This window comes from Taeniopygia guttata, chromosome 10 (genome assembly GCF_048771995.1).
Source record: "Taeniopygia guttata chromosome 10, bTaeGut7.mat, whole genome shotgun sequence".
Taxonomy (NCBI): domain Eukaryota; kingdom Metazoa; phylum Chordata; class Aves; order Passeriformes; family Estrildidae; genus Taeniopygia; species Taeniopygia guttata.
In genome coordinates, this window is record NC_133035.1 from 14,194,252 (window position 1) to 14,212,977 (window position 18,726).

The 18,726-nt window shown below is 43.9% G+C and overlaps 1 long non-coding RNA gene across 1 annotated transcript; it reads right to left on the reverse strand.

The window, feature by feature from the left end:
- Positions 1-5,735: 5,735 nt before the first annotated feature.
- On the reverse strand, positions 5,736-17,960 carry LOC140684759 (uncharacterized). The gene is made up of 2 exons (XR_012057505.1): positions 17,826-17,960; positions 5,736-5,976 (listed from the first exon to the last, which is right to left on the reverse strand). It is a non-coding gene; the product is annotated as an uncharacterized lncRNA (long non-coding RNA).
- Between the last annotated feature and the right edge of the window lie 766 nt (positions 17,961-18,726).

The window sequence follows — 18,726 nt, forward strand, 5'->3', positions numbered from 1 at the left end:
CCTGTCAAAACTGTCCAGGCATCTGGTCTGGGAGCTGAAGAGATTTTCAGGTGAAGAAACTACATATTCTCTTGTTAGTTAATTCCAGTAGCTAATTTTCCTCGTTACCAAATCATATGTAGGTAACATTTCTGCAAACTTTAGTGTGATATTGACTTTAATCATTTGTATGAGAACACTTTCGTATGCTCTTGTTCTGCTATGTGTGTATTTGTGTATCTGTGTTGTCTCTTTCCATTTTTTAAAGCTATTTAAGTAAAAAAATCTTAGGTAGGACACTGGTAGAGAGATGAAGTTATGTCCCTAATTTTAATATAGAAAGGGAAATCTAACCCAGAGAGGGACCTCAGAACTTCAGTTGTCTTAAATGCCCATTCTGGAAAAGATAGAAAATTTTAAGGGTATGTTTTCCCTGGCAGGAAGAGCAGCAATTTAAATCAGTCTCTTACGGTCCCATTGGTTTAAGCATCTGTATCTTGTGGATGTTAGCAAAGCCAAACTGTTCTGCTGAATGTTTATAATCTACCAGACCACTCCAACATAGTCATGGTCCATTGCTTTAATCTAACATGTCACCAATTTCACCAGCTGGCAAACCCAGCAACTGTGGTTTTGTCTGCTTTATAGATAACGAGCATCTTAATAGGCCACAATTAAATATTCATTTAGGAACTGATGGAAATCAAGTCATTGGGGACTCTGCCTTCTAAAAAGCTCTATTCCACCAATAATTGCCTCACTCATGTAAAAAGTTTGTGTCTCCAAATTGAGGCTCTAATCCTGGTTGCCTCAACAGCTGGTAATTTCTGCCTCTATATTTCTCTCTCCCTCCCTGTCCCTGTCCAGGGTTATTCACAGTAGGAGATGGAAAGGAGAACACCAGAAGTTCACTCTGTCCAGCCATAAAGGAAAACACTGATTGACAGCCAAAGAGGGGAAGAAAAACACAAATCAAAAAAGGACTGAAGCAAGAGGGCACTTGGGGGCATGAGGGGGCATTTTCTTACAATGAATTTCCTTTACTCCAGCTATAGTAATAAAATTCCCAATGCACTATCACTTCATCTCCAGTTCATCAAATTCTTCTCTGATGGGCAGTTAGTTGCAAAGGATCTCTTTCATGGCACGAGGTGGGTTAGAAAGAGCTTCTTTGTCTTCAGAAAGAAACCATCTCTGCTTTTGAACTACTTCCTTCAACACTGATAAAAAAGGCCTTTCATGCTCCTTTCAGTGCATCCATTTTAAGCTGGAGTCAGTCAGCTTTTCAAAGTTAGCACAACTTGATCAAAACTGAGTTTGCCTTGGAAACTGCACATTAACTACAATGTGATGTTCGATTAAGGAAGCAGAGAAGTACAATGAGAAAAGTTCCCTGACTCTTTAAATATCTCCTGTAGGACGCATTCAGGCACTACCTCATCTTTTCTGCAACTCAAACAGGAGGCAAAAACAATAGAGTGTAGCTCTTATTTAATAACCTGGGAGGGATATGCCAACTCAGATGCTCTTCTACAAGAAGTCTGACTGATTTTCGGAGTTCATGGGAGTATAATTAGTGCTAGAGGAAACTAAGGATTCAAGAATTCTGCTTATCCTGCACCTCTGTAGTAAAAACACACGTGTTTGTCCCCATGGCACTTTTACCCTACAGACTGACTAAAGGCATTGTGGCACAAAATACACCAGCAAAAGGACTAAGAAATTATTTTGGCTATTGTATCTGAGCAAGTGTTGGCTTGTCAGTTCAGCTAAGTAAGGTAAAGGTGTATGGATGCAAATATGGATGATCTGGGGAGAAGCAGCACAACTCATGGAAAATAATAATTTTGGGAGACCAAATTATTTACATATAGATCACCAAACAGTAAATAATTTTTACTGTTTCAGGAGGATGGAAAGGCAGTGACTGAATTATTTTGGCTATAAGTAGCCTGAATTCTCTGACAACATTTAAAAATATTTCAGTCACTGAGACATCTGTACAGCCACAATTATCATGAGAGAAAAAGCAAGTTAATAACATATTTCTGTTATTACATTCTGGAACTTATGCCCCTGAAACATCTTATCCCATTGCACTGAATAACTAGCAAAATTTATCCTGGTCTCTAGCTCTTCTTCAGAGTATTTTACTGTAGACACTGAAAAAATACTAGAGATAGAACAGAGATTCTGACTTGTAGCAACACAAGTGACTGCAATCCTGTGTTGCTGTATCAAATTATAATAGCATGGGTATTTCAACTTACAAATCAATTTCTTGATAATCCTCCAGAGAATCTGTAGCAAAATTAAGTCCCATAAGTTCTCTTAGAAGGGTTGGTAATATTGCTGCTGCAGGAGTTCATGTGTTTCAGACCTTAGTGACTCTTTTTAGCCCTGCTGCCCGTGATGTGCTTCTTAAGACAAATATTCCACATAAGGAGCTAAACCAATTTCCTGTACTTTAGAGGCAATTTACTAAACCTTTCTTTAAGAATGGTTAGAGCATATTTTTAGTGATAAGGAAATCTCTTCAGTGCCCAAGCTATAATTTTATTGAATATTCCACTGTAGGTTATACACATTTACGAGAATGAAAATAATCATGTAATTAAGCTTGCCACCTAAATTATCATATGGGTTTTTTTTTTTATTTATGTGGCCAATTCCTTCAGTGGAAAGTGATTCTAAAATCACAGTCTACAGAGAAATGCTGAAATCACAATTTCTGCACTACTAGATCTAAAATGCTCTATCTCAGAAATGCTTTAATGTTCTTCAACCCAACCAAGGGTTTCCAGAGGAGAGAGGAGCGCTGCAGCTTAAGGTAACTGCAGTGGTCCAGGAATGGCCAGTCTGACAGCTGGAGTGAGCAGAGATACCTACTTCAGTTCCCTTTATTTGGGAGAATTGTCCTAGAAGCTAAAATATGCACAGTGAGAAGGGGAGAGAAATCCCCTTCTCCACAGGGAGGCCCTGGTGTCATCTCTATTTCAGGGAAAAATGCAGATATTAGAGATATGCCTGTGCTGAAAATGTGAGACAGCTCCCCAGGAGACTCCCTATGGCAAACTGCCTTTCCATCCTCCTGGCTCCTTTTGGGTGCCACAGGACAAGGAGGTATTAAAGCTGTTAGAGAGTGCCAAAGGAGGGCTACGAAGATGATGGAGGATCTGGAGGTGAAGTAGCTGAGGGCACTGGAGAGGAGGAGGGTGAGGGCAGAGCTCACCTCGGGCTGCAGCTTCTTGCTTTGTGTGACCAGCAACAGGGCCCAAGGGAACCTGGAGCTGTGTCCGGGGATGGATGGATATTGAGGATGGATATTGAGAAAAGATTCCTCACCCAGAGGGAGGTGAGCACTGGAACAGGCTGGCCCGGGCAGTGACAGAGCTGAAGGTTTGTTTGGACAACGCTGTTGGGCATATGGTGGGATTTTGGGTGTTCCTGTGTGTGGGAATCCAGGGCTTCCCTCTGGCTGCCCTGGAAGGTCTGGGACCCTGGCAGGGGTCAGGAACTCCCCTGTGCAGAGCCCCCAGAGACACTGGCTATGATCTCTGTCCATGGAAAAGAGTTTTCAATCTTACAAGATTAATTACAAGCTCTGAGTGTTTGATATGAGTAATAACTAAGTGTGGCACGGGTGCAAAAGTAAAATTTTAGGTTTCTAGATTAGGGGTCCAAAGGGGACAAGATGAAGGAAATTGGGTGTGTCTTGTCCTTTTTCTCCTTCTTCATGCCCTCCATGTTTCACTGCAGTGTTGGCATTTTTCTGTTGGTTCAGGCTGGGGACACACTGTTCAACGTAGGTGACAGATATTGGCACGTTATTGTAAATCCAGCACAGGTAGTTTCTGGTATTTAATGTTTGTAACATCCCACTGGGGGCAGAGCCCCACACGCTGCCCTGCAGGACAGAGCTGTGGCAGGGCAGCAGAACATGTTAGAGATAAACAGAATAAACAACCTTGAAACCAGCACAGACGAATTATGGCTTCTTCTGTGGCAGCAGGGCTGAAAGACAGAGATTTTATACAATCCCGAAATCATCAATAGCACAGATTCCGACGCCTGTGCAGAACTCCATTGCCCCGCGCGTCCCTCCGGGCAGCGATTCCGCCTCGCGGTGCTGCCGGGCCGAGCCGTGCCGGGACTCGGGGATGCGCTGGCGGCGAGTGCCATCTTGTGGGGACAGAGCCACGGAGCGGGGACACCACACCGAGACAGCTCCGACCGGGGCCAGCGAGCGCCAGCAGCGCCGAACGCCGAATTCCCCATCCCAGACTGCGCATCCTTCTCCCACTCCGGCAGCTGTGGGAGCGCAGGGATTAACGCAGACAAGGAACAGCCCACTCGGAGTTCAAGCTGGGTGTCCTTTAGATGAAGGTACCTCATCTCCCAGAAAATGTGGGCGCATCACATCAGCTGTGCCTTGGAGTTCAGCCTGTATCACGGTCTTGTGCTAGCATGCCAAAACAGTCCTTAATCTGGAGTGTAAAATCTCTATCCTGCAAAAAAAAGTGCATCGATACTTTAGATTTACACACAGTTAGAGAAGTAAATTCTAAACCTTTGCATGACTGAGGCCAAGGAAGACCAATCTGCTATTATTTTTCTTTTCTACTGGCTGTCACACTTCAGTGGCTTCAGCAAGTAAAGGTGAGAGAAATCATTTAGTGGCACATTTCAAGTATATTTTGCTCATTTTTGCTCCCAGCTGCAATTGTCTGTGCTCTGTGGTTTGCAAAACCCTCCATGCACGGCGCCCAAGGAATTCTTAGAGCAATTTCCTCATGTAAGATAGGCCAACATGAATAAGCAGAGCTGAGTAAATCATAGCACAGAAAAGTTAAATGACGTTCCAAAAATCATGAAATGAGTCATTGGAACAGCTGACACAAAGCAGGTCACTGTCATAATCATGCAATGCGTTCCTGCCTACCCTCTATAACATCTCAAACAAATTCTGCCATCACAGATATCAGAGAAACCTCATGGATGTAAGTGGGGACAGAATTTGGCCAGCTCACACTCTATAGCATTTGTAGATCTCATTTCATAGACTATTTAGCTGCAATTATCCTTCAGTGCTGAGCCAAATGCACATCTGATAAAAGCCACTCTGGGTAACATCCATAAACATGACAGAAAGGGATCAACTTTAACATCTTTTTAATAGATGCAGGTCATCTTCCAGCAACACTCATACCAGGGTACCATTTTCAGAGGCCTGTTCTTTCTTTCAGGCTCTTCCCCACTTCAGTTTCAATAAGCTGAGGAACTCTTCCCTTTGCAGAAGTTTTTTCAAGCCCTCAAGAGCTCAGCAAACCACATCTCTGCTGTGGCTCTTCTGCTGCAACTCACCTCCCCAGTAAACATCCACTCTAACTCCTTCCCCTCCCAGCAACTCCTCAGCCTTCATCTCCTCTCTGACTGTCACTCTTGGCCAGCCTGAGTTCCTTAGTCAGCTGCTTCAGCCCAGTTAGAAATAAGAAGCATTGGTCTGGCTTCTGGTAAGGCTAAATTTGGCTTTGTATCCCTTAGCCAGCCACATTCTGAGCCCTCCTGCTTCCCACATGGTTCTGGGGTTTTGCTGTTAGTCTGAACCTCCAAGGAGGTGGGTTTCATCCCTGTTCTAAGGGTTTTGATGTAATTTGCTAGCACTGGGGGGGTCCATTTTCCTGGCTAGACCTGTCAATCTCATCACTATCTACTTTGAGTACTACCCAAGAGCACCAGGAGACAATGGAGACAGCTTGCAAGCCTGCACCATTTTTTATTGAAACCATTTTAATTCCTCCTTCCCCTCATCCTTTTGGAATGCATTGGTCCCACGCCACTGCTGCTTTAGGGTGTTTGAGGTTTCCTCTGAAAGGCTGTTGTGCTGAACAAGCCCACTATGTTCTTTCTATAGGTGCTCTGCTGTTTTCCCAGCAGACAGACATTCACTGGAGCAATTCTTCCATTCACACCAGCTCTGAGCCAGTTTGCCATTCTCTGTGGGGAAAATAAGACATTGCAAAATCAGGACAGCATGTGAGAAACGAGACTTAAGAACCCCACCCTCCTTACAACTTCTTCCCAATAGGGAAAGTTATCCTGGGAACGCACCAAATGTAATGGAGAAATAAAATGCTTTCTAATGCATGACTGGAATAAAGCAGCATGACACGGTTAGATGGGCGTTGCATCCTGATCAGTCAGACAGCAAAGACATCATGCTTCACTTAGCCCCAAAGCACCCACTGTGTGACAAGTGTGAAAAGATGTGTTGGAGGGAGAGGAAGAGAAGGCTGCTTTGGGTCCAAAAGAACCTTTTGCCCCCGCTGCACTCACAAAAGGGGTCCTGAATAGGAACCCAAATGAGGCCAGGGAATATTCATATGATCTTAATTTACCATGACTGCTGCCTACTAGCTCCAGATAAGTTGGATTAATAAACTGCCTTTCACTCGTGACACCTCGGCATGAATTTTGCATTAGGCTCAATTCAGTAAAGTTCACAACTGACATGCTTGCTTTTATGACAATCCTTTTCAATTGTTTTTTGCAGTGGGATGTCATAAAGATGTTTGAGCTCTTTTTTTTTTTTTTTTTTTTTTTTTTTTTTTTTTTTCTGGTGTGGAACTGTCTTTTATCCTGAAAAAGAGCTTTTATAACCCACTCATGCCGATAGCACTCTTGAATTAAGCTGGAAGGCAAAGCCCCTAGTCCATTTATACTATTAACAAGACAGGATTTTTCAGTGTCAATGAAAGCAGTGACGTGCTTGCTTCAGAGCTGGGCTTGTCACAGCAAAAATTTTCAATGCAATGGGGGTGGGGATGATTAAAACACAAAGAGCACACAATGTGTGATAAGATCAGCAGAACCTTTTGGAATTAATGCAAGGCGAGTGGATCATGCCCACCAATTAGAGCTTACACAGTACTTGCTAAATTTATCAGACCATGAATCTCTTCTTCCTTAATTGATAAGCAGGTGGCATGGCTGATCTGCATCCAGATTTGAGGAGGAGAGATAAAAGTGGATGGATGGATGGATGGATGGATGGATGGATGGATGGATGGATGGATGGATGGACAAATGGATGGATGGATAGATGGATAAATGGATGATATGTTTATGAGATGTTTTTATCGCTTAATGATACACCCTAGTTTGATGTTGCCTCTCTCAGCAGCACCTACTTAGGTCAGGGATCCTTCAAAAGATGGATCTCTATTTGAGCTAGATGAAAATGAGGATTATAGGTTTGGGGAACTATTTGGGAGAGAATTTGACTGACAAAATAACAGAAATTAAAGTTGGCTGAATGATTTCATTCCTGACCTGACGTGCTGACTCAGAGCCATTATACAGAACTCAGCCCTGCAAAACCTTACAGAACCCAGCAAAAGTCAGTTCCTGAGCAGTTTCATCTGTGAAACAGGGAAAATATTACCATCATACTTTTTACTCTTATGCTTTGTCTTTTGAGCCCATTCATTTAACATGCCTTTCAGAGAAGGAAATGTTCCTTACTATGCACAGAGTTCTGATCTCACTTGGGGCATCACACATACTCTAAAACATCTGGATGGATTCCAAAGTCAGAGCAGGCTTATGTATGCAATGACCAATTATCCACCTGCTCTCTGTAGAGAGATCCCCCATTTACTCCTGGGCTGCTTGAAAGGGAACTTGGTGCTGTACTTCAATATCCCAAATGCACTCTAGTTCCCTTTTTTTTTTTTTTTTTTTTTTTTAAATCTGAGCATGAGTGGAGGCAGATTTAAGGCTTGCTGTGTGGAAGGGAAATACATTTCTAGACAACAGGTTCTAAGTGGCTATGCAGATACTTCATTGAAATATGTGATGACCCTGAAACATCTCAGCTTAGATACAAGGAAGGCAACCTGGAAAGAGTCTGGTTTCATCCATGTGTACTTTGGATGACTGCTCCTCTGTTTCATAGCTCAATTTGATAAACCACAGATTGGTTCAGGGGCTCATGCTAAATAAGCCATATATTTCCTCAAAATTGGCCTGTAAAAGTGATTCTTCAGTTACATCAAATGTTTTGCAATTACTTTCATTCCAGTGCTGAGAAAGCCAGGTGTCTTAACTGTTGCTGCGTTTAGAGAGGAGGAAAAGCAACACATATAAAAATGGCTTAAACCAGCTCTTTGCATAGCCAAGGCAGGACTTCAGGGATATCTACACAGATTAGTCTGACTATGCTCCCTTGCAAAGGGTCAAGCCTCCCATTTCTCACCAGGGACAGAGCTCTAGTTTCTGACTTCTCAGTGTTCAGCTGTAATACCATGATTTTCCTTGTTCAGAGCTGATTCTAGGCTGCTTGGGCTGTGAATTAGGGAACATTTCAAGGGAAAGACAAGATTATTTGATCTACTAAAGATCTGAGGTCTCTCACAGGGCTCAGAGGAGAGGATTGATGCAGTCAGGAATTATCAACCATAGGAAGGAAAAGGACACAGGAACACAGGAGACTTTCCCAGGCTCTGTTAACTTAAAAAAACACAATTCTGCAAATTCTTGTCCCTTCAAATCAGCCATGCACCTTTCTGCTACAAGCAGCTCCTTCCCTCCCTCCTCTAGAAACACCATCCTCTGCTTGATGTGCAGTTTCCATAGCAACATTTAATTAATATAAACCCCCTGGCTACTGCACAGCACAGGTAGTATCTATAAGCAGCATTAAACATTAAATAAAAGCAGGAAGTTGAGCCAGCAAAAGGCCCAGCTCCAATCTCAAGTGTGTTTAGAACAGTGGAGTGGAGCTTGTGCACTGAGAAGGGGAAGAGTTGATCTTGCTTTTAATTACACAAGATGAACAAAGCAGTTAATTAATACGGAGGAAAATGTGGAGGTGCCTGAGCTTCCCACCCTCTGATCAGCACAGATCACACATGTGGGATGCAGCAGCTCCATGCTCCATGCACATCCTCTGAACACTTCCACACTCCCTGGGTACCCCCAATGCCCAGTGATTTGGGGACAAGGACCTGGGCTTTCTCTCCACCTGCCACCAGAGCTGTTCCCCCATCCCCCTTTCCCCAGAGCCTGAGAGGTCAAGGCCTGGGTATTTCTGATTAACACCCCACACACCTTCTCTCCCCTGCTCCAGGAGCCACTTTAGCATCTCCTGATGGAAAGCAGGGGGGTTGCAATTCCAATGAGGCATCAGAAACAAAGTGGTTTTATGGTTTATAGGAATTGCAGATGAGTGGACATGTTTACACCAATAAATTCTGGGCTGTAAATTGAGGTATGTGATGCTGTGGTTTCTAAAGATGACAATGCTTCCATTTTTGCTTTTTCTGGCAAAGCACCTCCACATCCCAGTGCTTTCAGGGGGTTAAGAACAGGTGAGATGATCTGTAGATGTAGAGGAGAAGGCATGATGGTCCCTCTGAGCCACCAAACCCCTCTTCTGATTCCTTTGGTTTCATTGCTTGTCCAATGTAATATGAAAGCATTTAATAAGTCACCTGGAATAAGGGCCCCCTGAGCAAGGCCTGTTACATAATTGCTTAATTTTGGGAGCAAATCACCCTAATTTAAAGACACCATCCAGGTAGGCACCACATAATAAGCCCACTTCTCCACTTCCATTTTACTGCTCTAATCCTTGTTTTTTGCTTATGTAAAACTTCTGTGGGTGGCAGTAGGATTCCTTGCATTTGGAGAAGTCCTTAATTTGATGGTCTGAACAAGACACAGAGAGTCACAATTAAATAGGCAGCAAGGATCAGTGTTAAGATACCTCTGAAGAAAGGTGCTTGGACCCTGGTCTAAAATCCAGGCATTTTCCAGCTGCCTCTAAAAACTCATTATAAAGGACATAGAACATCAGTCTCCCCTTTGCGTGTGAAATGGGTTTTAATTCACATCCCCCAGGTTTTCTGGTCTTTTGTGGGAAAAGAAGGGAAGCCTGAAGCTTGAGGAAATAACCAATACTGTTCACTTTATATCCAGGACTCAGAGAAGCAGGTTTCAGTCTCTCTGTCCCTGGAGTGTGTGGAAGGGATTTGCTCTGGGTGTCAATACTTTTGATTTCACCCTGGAATTCAGAATTACCACCTCACTTTTCTAAAAACAAGTCTGTTATCCCAGAGCTTCTCATCAAGCCTAATTGTTCTGGCGTATCAGTTTCCTGGTATCTGAGTCAGTTTCTTTCCTGAAACTTAATCTTTACAGAAGTAAAGAAAAAAACTATTCCAGAATAGTTAGAATTCCACTTAGAATTTTATAGTGAATAATTTTTGAATGGAAAGGGGTTTTACAGTGAAGAACAATTTAAATACATATAACAGTTTTTGTCTATCTTCTAATTTAAAATATTGAAAAGCCAACTATAGGAAAAAAAAAAAAGAAATTAAGAGTCAGTTGCTGAAAGTGATCTTTCTGGTTGTCACTTGAATTCAGCAGAAGGTAAAGATTTGCATGAATATGGTACTTCATTTTCTTGTTGATTTTTACTGGCATGGAGAAAAGGGGGAGGAGAACAAAAGGAAACTTTCCCACTTGGATGCAACAATATCTGCTCTCCCAGGCCCCTGGCAATGGTCTGTTTGCTAATGCCCTTGTGAAAAGCACTTTGAAAGTGATTTGAAACTCTCCTTTGGGACACGGAAAAATCAACAGCTAAACAACAGACCCCAGGGGCTCATTTCTGTAGCTGAAACAACACTCTAAATCTCTGTTACTTCAGACTTATGAAACCCTTAGTATTTACTAGTACATAATACTATTGATTTGGACATGAGGGGATGTAAGAACTAATGGAGGCAGGCAGGGCTGGTACGGGGCTGGCAGCTCAGTTTAACTTTGCAGTGAGCACTCCTGAAATCAGCCTAATTAACAGTGGCACCAGCAAGAATCTGGACCCTGCTGAGGCTTTGGCAGAGATAAGCTTAAACCTTTACCTCTCAGCAGAAGTATTCAAGGAGGTGTCTGTGCTTACTGGGGGGACGTCAGGACTGAAGAAAAATAATTAAAGTAAATCAGTGGGAACGCACCTGTAAATTCAAACACATCCCAAGTACTGCAGCTTTCAGCTAGAAAAGCTTCACAACTACAGCACGGAGTCTGGCTGCACAGAAAGATGAAATATTACATAACTTATTGAATATGTATCACATACAAGGGCCAGAAAGGTGGAGGAATCTCCAGCCTGAGAGACATTCAAAGCCCCTGAGCAAGCTGGTCTAGCTGGGTTTGTGCTGAGTGTTGGGCCAAATGAGTGCCTGTGATCCAGCCCAAATTATTATGCGACTTTAGGACCATATTATTTATGGTTCAAATACAGGGAAAATTTTTTTAATTATTTTTTTTAATTCTTAAGGCTTTTGCCCTCTGAATTGCATGTTAACATGGGCGAAGCAGCATTTTAAGTGGCAGCATCCTCCAGTATGCTTATAATTTTATGATCCTTTTTTTCTTGGTATTTTTGATGCTTCTTAAATTACACAGCCTGTCAATGACTAGCAGGTAGTCTTCAGCAGGTGTTAATACAGCTATGCCAATGCAGAAGCTGGAGCTCAAAGAGCAGTATTGGCAGGTGATTATTCAAAGGGAGAAGAAAAAAGACTCTTAGGAAAGAAACGGTGTCCAATTATTTGGTTGCAGCATGTGAGACTATGTTTTGTAATAAAGTCTTAAATCCTTATAAGTTTTCCTCCTTGGTTATGAAGCAGAAATTGGAACACATTTGAGAAGACCCAGGCCTGAAGAAGAGAGCAGAGAATGGATATACTCATGAGGAAGGGGAATTCCTGCCAAGGATGGTACTCACAGCAGGCAATGGCTTTTTTCTCCTCTAGCACATATTCAAATTGCTGCAAACACCATTTGACTCCGGATTTTGCATAAGGCCATGTCCTTTGACTGATAGAGCCCAGGAACAGAAATAAAGCAGGCTTGGGACAATGTGGGAGGAAGGGGGCAGAAAAAGATAATGTGAAGGATACCTTAAATTACTTGGGTTTGAAATTGCAACTAAACTCAGCTTCTCACCTCAGCCCACTGCTGTGGCTGCTGGGGACTGAGCTGGCCTGGGCTATTCAGCACAATAATGCTGCACCAACATACAGTTTTTACCTGGATTTTAAAATGGCAAGGGTTTTGGGATGCATGTGGCAACAATTCAATTCTGCAGGCTGTCTCTACTCAATAATTTCTCTCAGCAGCAGCCAAACCAGAAGCAGGCTAGAAAAAAAAAAAACAAAAAACCTGAGTGAGCAAGATGTGGAATTTTTAAGCCTATAGTGTTTCAAACCACACATCTGGAGGAATATCCAGCCTTGGATGGGAGATGCTACTCAGAAGGGAGAAGATTTCTTTGTTTAATTTTGGAACATTGCCTTTGACACAATTCATAAATGGTTAAAATAGTTTGGAATTTGGCCACTGACATTTTTTTGTGCACACAGTTTTATGTAAATGGAAAATAAACAGAAATGAGAGGTTGAGTTCATTTGGGTGCACACTTGGGCCGTTTGTGAAATGAAATGTTCACCACTAGAGGACTCTACAGCAATAGCTAATTGTCTTTTTTTTTTTCCCTCCTTTTTTTCCCCCCACCCCCCACCTTTTTTTTCCCTTTTCACTTCATGCTCCCTCTGGTAATCCTTTCTCTGAAGACAAGAAATCCTGCTCCAGAAGCCCCAGGTGGTCCAGATTTTGAAACAAGTTCTCAGACAAGGCCAGCTTGAAGTCACTGAGCTTCTTGCCCTGTTTACCATGGAGAATAAATGATCCCATTCTCAAGGAAAGGATTCACATGCTATCCTGCAGGGGTGTGCTGGGGGCCTTCTGGGATCACCTTCTCATTTCCTGCACTCAGCCCTGCCAAAACAAAGGAGTTTGGGCTGATGGAGGTGGACAGCCCAGGGACACAGACTTCAGATCCTAGGAATGAGTAGGAGGCAGTGACCCCGTGCTGGAGCTGAGTCCCAGCAAGGCTGGCTGTCCTCTTTCTCTTCTAACACGATGTCAGGACCCTTCCCAGCTGGAGCTGCTTGCTGCTTCCTCTGGAGTCCCTTGGCTCCCCTCAATACCCCCAAGCCAAAGAGGGCAGCCAAAAGGCTCCTTGTGCTCCCCAGTCACACTTCCTCTCTGCCTTTCTCAGATTCAAGGCATTGCAGAAAAACTGGCCATTGATGGATAAATTAGAGTTTTAGAAGCACTTCTGGGTGTTTTCTTTTCCCTCTGAAACCTCTCAGAAGGAAGTCTGGGTCTAAAAACAGACATTTAAACTCCAGGCAGCTGGCCGAAATCTGTGTCTTCCCATGAACAGAGGGAAGCTTCACAGTTGGTCAGCAGCAGCTCTGCTTGGAACCCCATGTGCTTCTACATGAGGATGAGCTGGGACCAGCTCTCCAGCTGTCCTTAGAGAGCTGAGACCGTGTCACATTTGCCATTTGTCATGTCCTTGAGCTTCAGCACTCTCTTCAGCCTCAGTCAGCTGAGTCCAAGGCTTGTGCTGGCAGGATGGCCCTATTTATCTTAATCTCATGGTGTGAGGACATCTCTCCTTCAACCAGGCTGCTGGGCCTCCCAGTCCTACCAGTCCACAGGGCAAAGAACAGTAGGAGGATGGCAGCTCTGGCACCTTAGACATTTCATCCTTCACCACACGAAGGTAATGCTGGAGAATGGCTCTTTGAAATACCTCTAAGGAAAACGGGGACACCCATGCATCCACCTGCATTGCACAGGAAGACCTGACTCATGCAGCTCACTGCTAAGAGCTTGGTTTGTGCCATCTCCAGGAGGGAGCAGCACCTCTGCCCTTGGCCTACCTTGATTTCTGTGACTATGGACACCAGCAATGGGTGCCTTTCTCCAAAACCTGCTGCCAGTGCCTTCCCCACCACACACCACAGAGATGCAGTGCTGGGAGCAGGCCAGCTGCAGGTCAGCACATACAAGGGCACAGCCACCACTTGCACCACTGGAAAAGTGGAAATAAATCTGCTGTCAGTGAGCTGCAGGCAGTCAGCAAATCTCCAAGGTTTCTCTCAAAGAGACATCGTGGGGGTCATGATGTTTAATGGGATACAGAGCACACTAACAGCAAATGGGAGGCTATGCAGAGCCAGACAGCCAAGCCTGGGGATAAAACTGTGGTGGGGGTGAGGGGGGCACAGGAATCCCTGAAATGAGTGATCAGGGTCTGCAGCTTTATCATCTGCAGCTATGTCCTTAGTCAGGAGAACCATTTTAACTTCTAGTTGCCAAAAAGTTTGTGCCAGATGAGGACTGACATCCCTTTGAAGCAGAATGGTGCTGAAGGCAGAAGCGATTTAGAATACTCTTGTGTTTCTCTTCACCACTCTGGAGTTGCTGAAGTTTTCCTCAGTGCCAAGAAAACTCTTCATTTTACTGCATCTCTAAATCACTTGTTCCAAAATTCCTTTAATCTCCAGTGATTTTTTGGCAATGTTTGGAGAGCATTGTTTGGAATCAGCAGTGATCCCTGTTAATTAACATTTTTTTAGGTGTAAGGGATATGGGTGTTGTTTAACCCATGTGGAATCTCTCCAGAGCTATTGGAAGTAGGGCATGCAACCAGCAAAACAGGGGTCCCTGCTGGCATTGCCTGTGAGGTGTACATTTTCCCAGGCACCTGGGGGGAACATGGAGTGCCCAGGTGCACAGAGTAGCCTCAGGTACTAAGCTAGGACAAGCAATCATGGAATAACTTGGGTTGGAAGAGACCTTTAAAGATTACTCAGTCCAGCACACCCTGCCATGAGCAGGGACATGTCCCACTAGACCAGGCTGGTCAGATGAGCTGCTTTGAGCCAGGCAGGGGAGAAAGAGGACATGAAAACAAGATGGGGGTTTGAAAACAAAGCCTCAGCACAATGGGGATCTCTGCAGTGCTGGCACATTTGGCAGCTGGGGCCAATCTCTTGGTGAAATGCTCGGCAGTCTCGTTTTGCAAACAGCTCTGCTGGCTCCAGGTCGAGGGGGTGCTTTGATACTCCAAAGAGAAGAGGATGAAACAAGGGCACAGAGCTCCTCCTGGTTGCCTGCTCCTCTGGAGGAAGCTGGCAGGGCTGAGGGAGGCAAGGAGGGACATGCACATCATGGGACTCCTTTTGTGCTTGAACACCCAGTTGGAATGAACTGGGGGACATTTTCCACCATCCTCTTTTCTTCATGTTTCTATAGAGGGATCAGTTATCCTGTTTTTGATCATTCTAACTCTTCTATCCCCATTTGCAGTACCTGCTATAAGATCTCAGCTACCCTTTAATCTTGCCACACCTCAGTGAGTCAGAGAGCTGCCAGATCTGATTCCAGTGTTAGGCTGGAATGATTTGCTTTGAAACTGCAAACAAAATCACTGACCAATTGTAAATGAAATAAAACAAGTCTTTGACAACTACATTTTTATTTTGAGTGGCTTGGATGGATTTCAGCACAGGGAAAGTCTCTGGGATGCCCTATCACACTATGTGCCAAATTTGGACTTGGTCCAGTGAGGATTTTTGATGATTTTGTAACTTCTCCCCTGTATTTTTCAGGATCATGTACACATGGCCATTGTCCTGGGGATGGGACGCGGTTCCCTCTGAATGCCTAATTAAGCCCCGATTAGCATTTCTTCTAGGAGCAGATGCAGCTTTTCCAGCCCAGCAAACAATGCCATCTGTTGTTCCCTGGCTGGAAGTTCCATCCCAAAGTGTGCTCTGTTTCTATATTTAATTGTGAAGTTTCCTGTTGCCAAAAAAGTGAGGTTGTTTAAATTTGGCATCAGGAGGAAAAGGCGGAGAGTGGGGGGAGATTGGATTTATATTGTTACTGCAGGGAATGCTAAATTGGTTTAGTCTGACTGGCAGCTCTGCAGCTTGCCCTCCTGTGCAGGACAAGCCAAAGGGTGAAACCTTCCACCAAGACTCCCACAAACACTTTGCACCCTCTCCTTGATGTCAGGGCTGCCTCTGCAGGGAGTCTTCAGCAGCTTTTCTTGCCTTTGCTACTGCCAGTTCCCTGGAGAGCTGAATTTGGGGTGACAGCAAGTCCTCAGGCACTGGCACTCAGCACTGTGCTGTGACCTTCTCTAGGGACTTTTGGCACTCACAAGAGAGGAAAGTGTTTGCAACCAACCTTGTCTCTGATCCTGGCCCCGGGGAAATGCTGAATTTGCATGGCCTTGACCAACCTGCCATGACTGCCAATGAGGAAGCCAACTGGAGAACTGATTTTTGGTCATCTGTCAACTGGTTTCTGGCTGGAGACGCACTAAACTAATTTCACACAGACCACTTAGCAGCCATTAGCTGGTTGTGGCATGACCTGTGATGGACTGGAAACAGTGACCTAGAGGAAAAAACACTAATTTTATTATTTAACCCGTTGGAGAGCAGGATGTTGTAGGATGGGAATATTCAGGGAAAAACAGAAATAGATGCAAGGAAGTCAACGTGGTTTGTGGGCCAGATTTTATCCCTCCTACTTCAATGAACATCACCTACTTAGTCAGCTACATCAGGAGATCCAGCTTTATGATATAAATGGGTAAGGCCAGCTAGTGAATTCTGCCTAGGGTAAATCTTTTGACTCTCCCGTTTTGGGAAAGTGAGGATTTAATGGGAACAGGCAATTAGTGCTGATTTCTATAACAAACAGAATAGTTTTCTGTAGTCAAATCAAATGTTTAACTTAGCAAATGTTTAAATTTTCCATCATAATGAATGTTATGCTAAACAAATATAGCCAAAGGGTAAATGCTATTATTTAAAACTTCGGGTTTGGGGTTTTTTTACCCCAAATAAAAAAAAAAAAATTAACTCTGATGGTTCTTGATGAAGGATGGGATCTCAGTCAGCAGTTTTCCAACTTATTTTCAAAATGCCAACAAGTTGCAGAATCCTGTCTCCCCAGCTGGCTGACATCAACTATGCATCACTTACATCAAACCATAGGCCAATGCAGGGCGTGATTTGTTTAATAATGCAAGAGTGTTTCCCCTGTACACTGAAATCATAACCACAGCACTAGTCCCTCAAAAACCCTCAGGGACGCTTAAGGCCAGTACCATATGTAAGGAGCTGGTATTAACATTCATCATAAATTAAGCTTCTTTCCCCTACATACGCCTCATTCTTAAATCCTCTTTAAGAAGAGATTTAAAAACATTTTAAAATGTCTGCCAGGGTTTTTTTTTCCTTTTCTGTTAAGCATTCCTGTTGTGCTGCCCCTGCCTTCTCAGATGTCTGGCTGTGCATCTCCTTCACAGCAAGGAGCAGGTTGCCAGTCTGTGTGTCTGGTGTGCCCATCACTGCCAGATCTGCCTTGGAACAAAAGCTTAGGATATCCTAGTTTAGGATATTTATCCTAATCTCATCAGCCTGAGCATCTTAACACCAGATGTGTGCACTGCTACAGCACAGGATGTTTCCTGCAGAGTTTCCTGGGACTGCCCTCTGTTTAACTCTGCCCCAGACAGAGAAGTGAGAGGTCCAGCTCAGAAGCTGGTGGGTGGAGATTAGTGATAGACATCATGGTTTTGAAGTGTCTTTTCAGGGAGAGCTTTGCAGGGAGCTCTCCTGAGCTTTGTGTTCTCCCAGGACAGGCAGCTGCCAGAATTCTGCCTGCCAGGTTGTAGAGACAGTCTGGGCTCACACACAGCTTGCTCGGGCAGCATTTGGCTTTTGCAGTAACACTCTGAAAGTGCTTTGGAATTAAGAAATATCACCTTGCTTTTCTCCCCAGCTCCTTCATACTCAGGAACAGCTAGGTGGAACACAGAAGGAATAGGGGAAATCAGTTTTGTCTTTTATGTTTTTGTTGTTTTACAAGTGTATTCAGGATGCCACCACACCCACCTATTGCACAAATCCCTGTTGTCTTCATGAGCAGCTCATTAAAGTCATTAGCAGGCTCCCAGACAGTTTTCAGCCTCTAAGAGTAGCTGGGCTTGTGGCTGGGAAGGCAGCAGCACCCTAAGAGTTAAACTGCAATGACCTGGAACAACACAGATTAAAAAAAAAAAAAAAAAAAAAAAAAAAGGAATTCGATATGGTTCAACATCTTCAGTGTACTTTGTTATTTACCATGCACGGCCTGTGCCAGCTGTAGCTGACCTTCTGTCTCAAGCTGTGAAGAAAGGACTGTATTTTGTACTTATGGGAACTTCTGCTTCAATATATCCCCATAGCAGCAACCTTCCAACCTCCTTCCATGGCCACACTGTATAAAATTGTCAGCAGGCAGCACTTTAATGGAGTCACCACAGTTTGTCACTGGGAGAAGCAGTGGTAGCAGCTTCAGTGGGCAAACTGGGGAAATTTCCTTTACTGGGTTGAAGAAACAGTCCTCAAACAGTGCATCCCTGAGCGTATGGGAGTTTCAGCACACTTTGGATATTCCCATCCAGCCATTATCTGGGGAGATACATTTAACAGAGCTGTTAGTTTTCACTTGTCTCTTATTACTGAACATTTGTGACTGTGTATAGGGAGTAGAGCCCTGGAGAAATAGGGTCGTGGGAGACAATAGTGAACAGTTCTTCCCAGCCTCCTCTGTGTATTTAAAATTTGTGAAACCAAAGAAAGCTTCCAGCTTCTTTTTTTTTTTTTTTTTTTTTTTTTCTGGTAGATGAAGCGTTCCACAAACCCCAGGGAAGGCACAATGAAATTATTCCACAGGGCAGGTCTGCAGTTACCTGCTGTGCCTGGGGTTGGAAAACACGGGTGGGATCAGAAGCATGGCTGCTTCCAGCTGCTC